The following is a 12,436-nucleotide window of genomic DNA, read 5'->3' on the forward strand; positions in this document are numbered from 1 at the left end:
CCTCAACAGATCCTATCAAGAAAATGTAAGACGTTCTCCAAAGAGCAAATCTGAGGTTTTACCAAATCTCAGACAGATCAGTTGCTGTAAGTAATAGTAGTATATAGACATCATCGTACCATTATAGCTGAAAAATGTGATCATGTCACCTGGCTGATGGAGCTGGCATGGAGCCATCTTGCAAACACTGCTCCACGTGAAGGCCTATTTGTTTTGAGAAAACTGAAAGTCTCCACAAAAGTATTCATATATTAAAATTTATATGCCATCTTTCAAGCACTCTGTCTGTGGCTTACAGTACCACCTTAATGCCTATAAAATGACTCAACCATGCAAATAAACATACATTACTTATCTATAACAGTAATAACAACATAATCAGAATACTGTCAGTGAACAGATCAGTGCTGATATATTTTTGTAAACATTTTAAGCCTGAGAAAACCAGAAGGGATTTGTTTTTGTTTTTGCTGGTCCAATAAACTTCTAGAATTTCCCATATATGTGTGTATGTATTTGTGTCTACATGCACATACACACATTTTTAATTTTTCTTTGCTCAAGGGAGGTTGAATCTATAGAACACGTCCTCCTGCACTGCGCCTTTTACGAAGACCCCCGTGCTAAATTTATTGCGCCATGGATTGCCAAACATCCAGGACGCACAGATCACGAGCACGTGCAATTGCTGCTCATAGATGAACACCCCACAGTAACAGAGCAGGTAACAAGATTTCACACAGCAGCAATGAAGATCCGCCTCATCAAGAGACCAAAAGCTAAGAAAGGCTATCCTCTGTAATGGCCTGTACACTATAGTAAATTTTCTATAATTTTGCCTATATATACTTTTACATATAGCATAGTCACAATGCAGATTTTTAAGTTTTATACTTCACATTTAATACACTTTTAATCCGTACATAGTTAGAATAGATAATATAGGCTACATCCTAGCCCTCATTCGTTGAGTTGAATAGGTAACATGTATTTTTTTATATATATGCCTGCTACTACAAGTTGTCAATATTCTAAGTATGACTATGTTTGTTTTATAAACTTATGTCTTTGTACTGGTCTATGACTGCAATAAAGATTGAACTGAATTTTTCTTTGTTCTTTTTTCCCACTGCTGTTTTATTTGATCTGTGCTAGTTTTTTACAGTCTTTTTGGTCTATGATGGCCCAACTAATTAATCAATAAAAGAAAGTCTTTTCTCAGAGGTCACCATTGATTTGATTTCAATCTTTATTTAGAAGTTGAACAGCTAATTTCATTGCTCAATATTTGTGTCAAAATACATTTCCAGTACTTGGAGTGCTATCTCATTGACTCAGCAAATGCATGTAGAAAATTTCCTACACAATTTGTCTTTTTTTTTAATTAATCATGATTTTCTACAGTAGATGTATACATTAAATGATACCATCTGGCAAGGTTACAGTGTGCATACTTTGAAAAAGCTATTCTTGCATAGAAGGCTCTAAAAAAAGACGTGCAAACAAACAGATGCTGTGCTTGCACAAGGCCTGAGGCATTTCTCACAAATCTTTTTTGAAACATACATTACTATTTAGTTTATTTGATGCCAACATTAGGATGTTTTAATGTTCTGCACCCTGCTTTACAAAGGACATCCTCTGTTTTTCATTCTATGAATGAAACCACACACAGCTCCCCCCTTCAAATTACCTTAGCACAATTCAGTGGCAGAGCAGCAAATAACAGTGCTGCAATATCTGCATGATCTTTAGCAGAAACTAAAGTAAAAGTGTGTTAAGCCTCAAATAAGTATAATATGGCTATCATACTAGGAGGACCCAACTCCCCAAAGCAGAATAAATGGATCCAAATTTCTATCTTCTGCTATAATATCAGTGCCCTGATGACTGTTAAAACATTGCCTCCCTTCTATGGAGAATTCCCACAATAGAAAATGCTAAATAAGGAAGATCTGAGTTTTAAAGTTGCTCATCAATGACTTTGTTTTTTCTCATTCCCACTCAAAACACACCAGCTTAGCATCTCAGGATGCGTGTCCTCTAGCTTTTTGAAGTTGGAAGAATTCCCATTTCCCTTAAGAGCTAAAATGAGAGCCAACACTGCAACACCAACCTTACCAGCACGAAAGGCTTCCTAAATCTTTTGTAGAATTCTTTGGGGAAACAAATCAAATATCTTTATTATGGTCTTTGACCAGCCTTTGTAAAAATAAACTGTACAACAATTTGTTATCAGGGAAAGAAGAAAACAATAAGACAATAAAATGACATAACTAATTAAAAGTTTTGCGCACTTGTATAAGATGATGAAGGTATCTGGCCACCTGGTATGTGAGTGACAAGTCAGCATCCCTTAAAAAGTAATAAATACAACATTTATCAGTATGGCCCTCAAATTTAGAGATGAATGGAGAGATCAGAGTATGTCTCGTGGCATCATAAAAAGGACACCATAAGAGAACATGAGCAAGTGTTTCTACCTCCCTGGATCCACAAGGGCAAAGTCTCTGTAAATAAGGAGTCCCATGAAATCCTTCCACCAGCAGTGCTGAAGGGAGGGCATCAAAGCAGGCTCTGGAGAAGGCCCATCTATATTTGCTTAGGGTTAGATTGTATAGGTATCCTGCAGTAGAGGGCTTGTGACTATCTAACATTTGGCAATATAATTCAGGAGCACTGGTGATATCATTTTGGCGAACAATGTCCGTAATTTTTTCTTTTGCTATTGATTTGGCCTTTTCCAGGATTAATTGGCCTAAATATTTAGGAGAGAGGCCAAGGGTGCAAAGTTCTTCTACAAATACAGTGCCACTGAGATTGATAGCTGGCTGACAACAGCAGAGGCATCAGGCCAGTAGGGTCAAACATGACTATGAGACCTGAGATTAGAATCCTGGTCCAGGCCTGGTCTTAATGCTTGGCCCATTAGCTTCAAGCCTCAAGACTGCATTAGGGATACATTTTGGGATACTGAACAGAGTCCTAAGGAAATTTAATTGAATGGCTTCATAAGCCCTTAAGTTTGTATATGGGCCAAGTTGTATCCCATATAATGGTTGGGCAATGGTTTTAGCCATAAACAGTTTGATTGCTGCTGGAATGTAATGCACACCCTGTTGCCTATAAAATTTGGTTATTGTTTGTGTACTCTTTTGGGCAGTAGAGGTGGCATAATTTACCTGGGCTGTTAATTTCCTACAGGCCTGAAATACTATGCCCAAATATTTAAAACATTTGACCTGCTCTAATTCATGGGAATCAATGGTCCACTTGTGCCTTTGTCTTTTGTTGGAGAAAACTAAAACTTTAAATTTATCATAATTGATTATTAATTGTTTTCAGGGAAACACTCCCAGATCCATCCCTTCTGAATATCAACAGGACTTGGAAGCTGCTGCTAAAATCTTGACAGTTTTGGACACTTAGTTGTATGACTTCAAACAGTCTCATTAGGAGTAATTGAACCCAGGGCTAAGAAATGAAAACCCTTTTGTCTTCCAAGGGGAAAAAAACCATCAGAGTCAAACAAGGACCACAAAATTCAAATGAACTAATTAGTCTAATACTTACCAACAAGAGTAATGCAATCCACCAGTTTAACCAGCCTTATTGGTCATTGACTTGTGGGCTACAGTGTGATATTTTAATTTCATTCCCTTAAAATTCCAGCACCGAGATACTCTGTATTTTTTTTATTATTACTATTAGAGGCACTGAGCTTACTTCTCTCTGAGGCTTAGACTGCACTAGAAGCTAGAGCATTCATTTAACTTTGAAGAAAAATCTCCCCAAAGACTCTAAGAAGACCACTATCTCCCAATTTTTTTTCTTTTTTTTTTAACCACATGGTGATCTCATCTAGACTACCTTCACCTCAGTGAAAATATCACAGTTAAAATGTCACACTTTTCCCTCAGTTTTACTGCATCCTGGCAGAAGCAAGAGCTAAAATGGCCCCACAGTACTTACCTCAACTCCAGCAGGAGGCCAGGACTAACCACTAAGTAACCACAGCCTGAATACACAAGTTAAGTCTACAGCAAATGACAGTCAAGAGGTCAGGTTCAGGGGAAATGACTGAAGCAAAAAGAGTCAATCTGCAGAAAGAAGGAACAGCTGCTCTCTTGACACAAATATTGAGGATATTCTCCTCTAAAAATGCTTTTTTCACAGGCTGAATTCCTGAAGCCCCAGGCTGTAAGAGGGGATGGAATAGCTGTTAATATCAAACAACATTAGCTATCTTTTATTTTGTTTACATATCAACTCCCATAGTGTTCTAGGGCAGTGTTTTTCAAACTTGGCAACTTTAAGATGTGTGGACTTCAGCTCTCAGAATTCCACAGCCAGTATGCTGGCTGTGGAATTCTGGGAATTGAAGTCCACACATCTTAAAGTTGCCAAGTTTGAAAAACACTGCTCTAAGGCCTGCATCAGTCTTTCATTCTTATGATTACTCACCGAAACATGAGTAATCTTAAGGCAACTTACAAAAATCAGCTACATTCTAAGCCTTCACCAACAAGACAGAACAGCAGGACCAGGAGATGATCAGGCTTCCTTCCTCAACCTGAGGCCCTCCAGATGAGGCGGACTACAGTTTGAATCCTCCCTAACCTTTGGCCAGGCTCCCTGGGCTGATGGAAGGCAATCCAAACCTTTGCAGAGCACCAGATTGGAGAAGGATGCAATGAAGAGATGGAAACAGGAGCTACAAGAGCCATTGAAAGAATATCCAAATCTCAGGCACAGCATGTAAGAAAGGATGGATTTCTTGAGGGGCCCCCAAGATGATGAAAATCACAGCAGGCAAACTTGAGCAGTGGGAGTTTCATAATTTGGGTTCCAGCACAGAAAAGGAGCCAGTGGGGTTAAAAAAGGCAAAGGTCTCTGGAATAGGCAGATTTATCAGAAGACAAAGGAGGGGAAAAAATGGAGCGCAGGATTTCCTCTCCTGAAGGACATGCTCACAAAGGTGTATTTCTCCTTTTCTTCTGTTTACTTCCTTTTCCATGCTGCAAATTATCCTGGGAACCATAAACCAGGCTAGAACCTCGGTCCAGCGCTGGCATTGCTGCCTCTGAAATAATCACAGCTTTCCATCACTTCCGTAATGAATATGTAAGTTTCTTTTCTTGTTTAACACAATCAGCCTATAAACTGCCTCACTGGTGATGTTTCGATGAGGTGAGCAGCTTGTGACATAAACCCAGCAAATAAGAAAGAAAGAAGAAACACACCAATGAGGTGGAAAAAAGGGGGGAAAAAACCCTGCACAGAAAGCTACCTCAGAGTTGTGCAGGAAGCTTACATGAAAGAGAAGATGGAGTTTAATGTTTTCAGATCCAAATGGGTGAGTGTTATCTATGTAGTCATTGGTACTCAAACCCAACTCAGGGTCACCTAACTTAGCCATTTACCTATTGCCCCAGCTTAGTTCGGGTATGTGCATGAATGGAATGTACCCATATGAGGAAAATGGATGCAGGCCTGTGTGCCAGTCCTGCAGATTGCGCCCACCCACCTACCCCACCCTTTTTAAAAAAAAATTTTTTTTGAGTGGAGAAGCCTGCACTGGATTTGAATTATCTTCACTTGGATGTGAACTGAGACCTTTTCAAACCCAGTTCAGCATAAACTGAAGTTCATTTCTCTACTTCCATTAAAAAGTGAGGAAAAGGAAGATGAGTTCTGTTTGCCCATCTTTTATGCCTCCTTTGACTCCCCTGACTCCTATTAGTGAATCAACTGCCTTTGGTCAGGTCTTAAGAAGTATAATTTCAAAGTGTCCACACCGACTTCTGCATTCATAGAAATATTCCAATCAAGAATTCAAGGTGGGAGGAGATCCTGTGGGATTATCTTGACCAGTCTCCACGTACAAAGGATGTTCAGGTTAGCCCATTCGCATATGTCAGGGGTGCCATTCAGGGAAGCTGCATATTTGCATGCAGACTTTGGTAACTTTTCTGTAAATGCGAGGCCTTGTCCAAACACACACACAGGGAAAGAGAGCTCTGGTTCAATAAAGATTCACACACACCCATACACATATATGTGAAAACAAAATCTCTAAAGTGCATGCATTTGACACTAGCATGTACAGTAATGTTAGTACATGACTGGGGTATGTGACAGTAGCATGGCATGGATTATCCCATTTTATAAATACAGTGGTACCTCTAGTTACGAACACCCCTCCTTACGAATTTTTCAAGATACAACCAGCTCTGGCCCCAAAAATTTACCTCGACATGCGAACTCCGCCTCGAGCTACGAACCGGATCCACGGCCATTTGCCCTGCTGCCACACGGTCGCGGCTTCCTGTGGGCGAGATCGCAGTAGCAAGGAGACGTTTGGTGAGGCTTGTGGTGTGTTTTGTGGCGTTTGGAAGGTTTTTGGTGTGCTTGTCAGCATGGCTCCAAAAAAAATGCAGAGCAGGCTGGCAACTGACTTTAGACAGGTTTTTCCCCAGAGCTGAGCCTGCAGCTAAGAGGCAAAGAAGAGAGGAAACCCCTGAAGGAGATCTCCCCGATGTCCCTTTGGAGGGAGACTCTCCCTCCAAACAATAACTGCCTCCCCACCCCATTCTCCCTCTTCATACTGTGCTGTACTGTACTTTTTTTCATGTGTTTGAGGTTTAAAAATAAAATGCATATGTTTCAGAACTGTTTAGCCGTATTTACATTGAACCTTATGGGGGAAATTTACCTCAGGGTGCGACCAAATTCGGAGGGCGGAACGGATTAGCCATATTTACATTGAACCTTATGGGAAACTTTACCTCGACTTGCAACGAACTCGAGTTGCAACCAGAGTCACGGAACGGATTAAGTTCGTTACTAGAGGTACCACTGTATCCCTATTTTATAAATATTCAACTATTTTATAAATAGTTCTTTACAGATTAGAAAACCAACGTTGCAAAAATCTATTAAAGCAAGATCGACATATATTTTGTGTCCCTCTCGAGAAACACACGCAGAAACAACACCAGAAATCTCCCTTAGTTTATTTCTTGGGAATCTGAAACATAAGCAGCGACATCTGCTATAAGCCACAATGATGCAAAAATGACATGTGCGTGGTGCTTTCATGATGCATGACATCTTATGCAAGCATGTATGTCACAGTATTTGTGTGATGATATCATGATGAATGTTTCATCACTTGCCCCCATGTGGACATACGTGGACACCAGAAATGGGTACCTGGCTCTCTGTGAGCAGCCGATGCTTCAAATTGGAGTAAGTGGACAAAGGAGGCTCTTGTTATGATATATTGTACTATTTAATAGAGGTCTGCTTGCCATAAACTCCATTCCAATTATTCCTCAATCAGCTTAAGCCCATGATATGCTTTAGAAACAAGTTTGCTTCATTACATTTTATTGTCAGGATTCTGTCATCACTCACATGCTTTGTTTGCTTTTATTTCTTGACTGTCAATGAACATTTGCTTGAGGGGGTAAAACTGCTGGATTTAAAAGAAACTGAGAATGAGAAAACCATTTTTAGTGAAAACCCCACTGCAATTAATAGTGGGTTGCGGATGGTTTCAAACTCTTTCCCCAGTCTCCTGTTGCAAGTTGTTTTAAATAACAGATTTTTGAGAGGTTCCTGTGAAAAGAAAAAGAAAGCTCCAGTAAATGTATCTAATTACAAATAAATTATATGGAATTTCCTTTTCTCACTGAAGACTATTTTCAAAATTCCCAAATCATTTCAACCAGTATGTGACAATTTAAGCAAATATAAACCACTGAGCTTAAAGGATTGTCATACTGAACTGAAACACCATTTGCCTTTGGGTTTAACAATGAAACATAATTCTGGGTGTACTAACATAGTCTGTCAAACTTCAGTACTATTTAATTCAATTATTCCCAGGTAAGTGAATACAAGACTCCACCATAAGCATGACTGCAGCACAATCATCTATGTTTTTTTTAATCATTTATTTATTTATTTATTAAATGTATATAGCTGCCCATCTTGCACTTGTGATGCTGGGTGGTACACACAATTAAAATAACAAAAACACAACAATCAAAACAATTAAAAACAAAACCACTAAAAAATACAATTAAAACAGTTAAAAACTAACATAAGAAAAACATGTGAGAGTATATGAAAATCCCACTCAAGTGAAGGTGTCTGGAGTCTTTGAAACTCATGCGTAATGCCCCCATGCACAACTTATGACTGTGTTTATTTCAATAGAAGTTAGGGATTTTCCAATCCCATTGGTCTAAGTGGGTAAGTGTAAACTCATGTTTAGTGTCCCCAGTGGAGCTTATTTACTTAAAATATATCCTACATGTCCAAGTGTTTAAAGGATTCTCCACTTCAAATAAGACACTGTAATAACTGGGAAGAAAAATCTAAAATAAAATACAACCTTCATTGAGTAACAGAAGTTGCCTAATTCTAATGATCATAGAAATCAGAACAATATTTCTTATTGCCCGAAAGGTGTTCTAAAGACATAAGTGGATGAAATGAGACTTAGAAAGCCATCTAAAAGGAAAAGGATGAAGCCACAATTGATATGGCCCTGCTCTTGGCATTTTCTTGAAGGAGCACCATAACATGAAGGCAGATCATATATATTGCATATGAAAGTGGCTGATTCAGTTTTTTGCACTATTAAAAGGTAGATAACAAGTGATGGGAAAGATCTTTGCCTAGAGACTGGACCTTAGAAGGTCCAATAATCAGATAGAAAACTTGTTCCAGTTAATTCTGTGTATTTTATTGTTTTTATATTGCTTTTATTTGTGAGCCACTGACAGTCAATTAGTTGGGCAGCATCAAAATAGGATGGATGGATGGATGGATGGATGGATGGATGGATGGATGGATGGGAGAGAGAGAGAGAGAGAGGAGGAGGAGGAGGAGGAGGAGGAGGAGGAGGAGGAAGAAATATGGCAAGTGAGGTCGGAAATAAGCTTTTTTTCTCATTTGGTTCCAGTTCTGGGAAGCAGACTTATGGAACTGGAAGTATATATTATCTTTGCACCTGCCTTCTGCTGAACCTCCTAATGCCATTAAAAAAAATGTTCAGTCAAATCAAAACTTTATTACAGTCATAGACCAGCATAAGGAGAGTGGGGTACAGTCAATTAAAAAGCATAGAAGATACGGGGCTTCCAGGGAAGAAATGGCAGACTGAAGATGGCTCCAAAAAGCAGAGCTGATGACTGTGGCGAAATGAAGAGCCATCAAGTTGACAGGCTGTTTGATAATTCCTCTCTGGACAAGGAGAGGACTCGAGATCACCCACAAGTGCTCCAAACACCTGCTCCTCACAAGGAGACCACAACACAGTAGTCTCCAGCGGGATTAAAGGTCTGGGAGATGAGGGAATAGCCATCTTGTTCAAACTGCAGTTGACACCTTTGAAAGGACACTGAGTTGACATACTTCATTTTCTAATCACTTTCAGAAATCACTTGTTAACTGCTTTTTAGCTATTAGGAACCTTTGGATCAACAGGTTTTACAGCATTGGGTGCGTTTCCTTCAATCCGTAGCAAAAGAAGTTTTAAACACAAGTTTAAGGACTTAAAAAATTATTTTCTGGAATAAACAGCAAAAGGGTGATTAAAACTTTGATTTTAGAAAGTTACAAGCAGACTAAGGTAAATTTGAAATAAGATTTTGGAATTAATTATAAAGAATCCTTCCTGTGGGAAAATGCTTTTGTTTTAAATTTTAAAAAAATTAAGATAAGATTTTAAAAAGTAGACACTAGAGGGAACTAAAGATTACAACTAAAGGAGAACACTTAAACTTGATTTACAATTACAGAATGAAACAAATACTTGAACACTGGACATATTGAAGGATATTTTTGAACAATGGACCCAGAAGTTAATTTTAAGAGTGTCTGCCTCTATAAATAGATTGTGTCTAAAAGATGTTATGGAAGAGGAACAAGTTCTACCTGACAAAATCAAGACTGACATGGAAAAAGATGTTACACTGGACATAGAAAAGAAACCGGCTGATGTCTTAATAATTAAAAGGTACATACAAATAATGAACCAAACCTGGATAATTTTCCTATATTGGATTTACAAAAGAGGCTTGTTAAAGTTTTGAAGAATTTTGTGAGAACAAATTAAAAGAAATCAAGCTCTATGACATTTGAAGGGACTAAAATTAAGATTGTTAGAAGTAAAAGGACAGAATATAAAGTTGGTTTATTTGGTCAAGGTTAAAATAGACATCTCTGGTAACCTTTAATGGACTTTTGCTGACATCAGGACTAAAATGATAATGCTTTATGGATTTGTTTATAGATAAGAGATGGGATATGGGAAGAAGAGATCATTTGTTGTATTTTAAGAGAAGGTGATAAGTTACTAAAATTGTTCATACTTGTGATGAAGGGGGAAGTAATTTCTTTGTATATTTATGTTCTTTTTCTTTACTATATTATTATTTTCTTTTCTATTTTTTTCTGTTTTTCCCTTTTTTCTTTCTTTTCTGCATCTTCTACTCTTTCTTTTTATTCTTCTGTTTTTTCAGTTTGTGTTAGTTTTTACAATTGTAATTATATAATTAATAAAATTACTATTAAAAAGCATAGAAGATACATCAGAGTCTAAAAAGGTTATGAAAAACTAGAAGTTATAAAAATATATGTATTAAAACAAAGTATATATAAAAGCAAGGGTCTAAAAGAATCTAAAAGGAGGGGTAGGAGCAATAGGTGGGTGTTGGGGGGCATAAAGGTTAGTACGTGGAAGACTATATCAAATTACAGAGCACTCTAGTATGGCGAACCAGATGGTCATTAAGTCTAGTTCATCATCCAACAAATTTTAAGCGCTGCTGTGCAGAACCTGATAACGCTGTTAACGCTGTTGTAGCAGGGTTGGTATCTGAAAGCAGCAGGGAGGTCCTGTAAGCCCTGGGTATTTATGCAGTAATGGTGAGATAAGGCTAGTACGAATGTCTCTGTAATGCAGGCACTGGTCTATTGTTTCGGTTGTTTCTCTGGTTTCTCTTCAGATCATATAAATCTTTCATCCTGTTCAGTCTTTCATTACATGCCATGGAGTTGGACTGAGGGAAGAACCCCAAAGCTTATGTTTTGGAATTTGTTTACTGCTTTCATTGCTAAATCAAAGAAATATCAAGGCAATTTCTTCAACCTCTCTTCAATATATTTAGCATAGAAGGATTGCCTCCTGTCCATTATTAAATCTTCATCCTCACTCTTATATAATACTTTTTACTTGTAAATGCGTGTGCACCCCACCACCACACACAGTGCTTTTTAAGTTTCTTTTTGTATCTTTCAGGCATGAAAAGGGAAAATATAAACTGAAAGGTTAAGTTAGCTCTGATTTGAAAGTATTACATCTGGAAATGTTAAAAAAGGTGGGGGGAAACAGCATCGTCCACAAAATGATTAAAAGAATCTTGTCATTTTAATTTCTGTCTTCTAAGATGAATCAAACAACTAAACAAGCTATAAAGATAATTGTGTTAGTCCACTGCAGCAAAAACAAAAGTATTGTGGCATAGTCTTTTAAAAATCACAGCAAAAACTTGAATGGACTTTATCAGTGTCTCTTGCACTTTGTATCTCTCCCATCTCAATACTGACATATTCATTAGATTTATATCCCTCCATTCAGGAGCTCAATGAGGCATACATAGCACTCTCTGTTTTTTCCTGCAACAACAACCCTGTGAGGTAGGTTGGCTGAGAGTGACTGACCCAAAGTCAACCAGTGAGTTTCTATGGCTAAAGCTGGACTAGAACATACACCTTAACCACTATACCAGACTTGATTTTTCTATTCACAGTATTGATGTTTGCTGCTTGTACAAAATGCAGAATAAAAACATTAGAAGCCACGGTGGATTGCTACTTAAAAATAAAATAGGGGACATAACAGACCTGCAACAGAAGCACGTGGGATGGTCAATCTGCACTTTAAAGTTGAACTTTTGAATTATGAACATTGAACAGAATGGGATTTATTCCTAAAGAAATAGCCTTAATCTGGCTCTTAATGAAGGCAGAGACACTCTAACAATATTAGAAAAAGAGGAAGGTGGGCTTCCCAGTGACTTAATGGAAAGTAGCACGGTAACATGCTGAATAGTCAGTGAAAACATTTGTTCTAGCAGGACCATAAATTAAGCTGATTTATCTTCCATTCAAAGGAAGCTCACATTTACAGTGTCGTTCTAATTTATACTCTGTAGGCAGTGCTTTTTTTTTTTCTTTTTTCCTGAAAGCTGTTTGATGAGCCGTGATGGTGTTTTCCCCACCTCCAGGCCAGTGACAAATGATGATGTAAATAGCATACCCATTTGAAAGATCAAATAAAACCTGTGCTCCTTCTACAATTCTCTTATTAGAGGTTAATACTTGGGAAATCTATGGCTCATAAAGAGTACACACAGCC

Source organism: Python bivittatus, unplaced genomic scaffold, assembly GCF_059951505.1.
Source record: "Python bivittatus isolate LINGU-HERP-01145 unplaced genomic scaffold, Pbiv_v1 ctg000840_np1212, whole genome shotgun sequence".
Lineage (NCBI taxonomy): Eukaryota > Metazoa > Chordata > Lepidosauria > Squamata > Pythonidae > Python > Python bivittatus.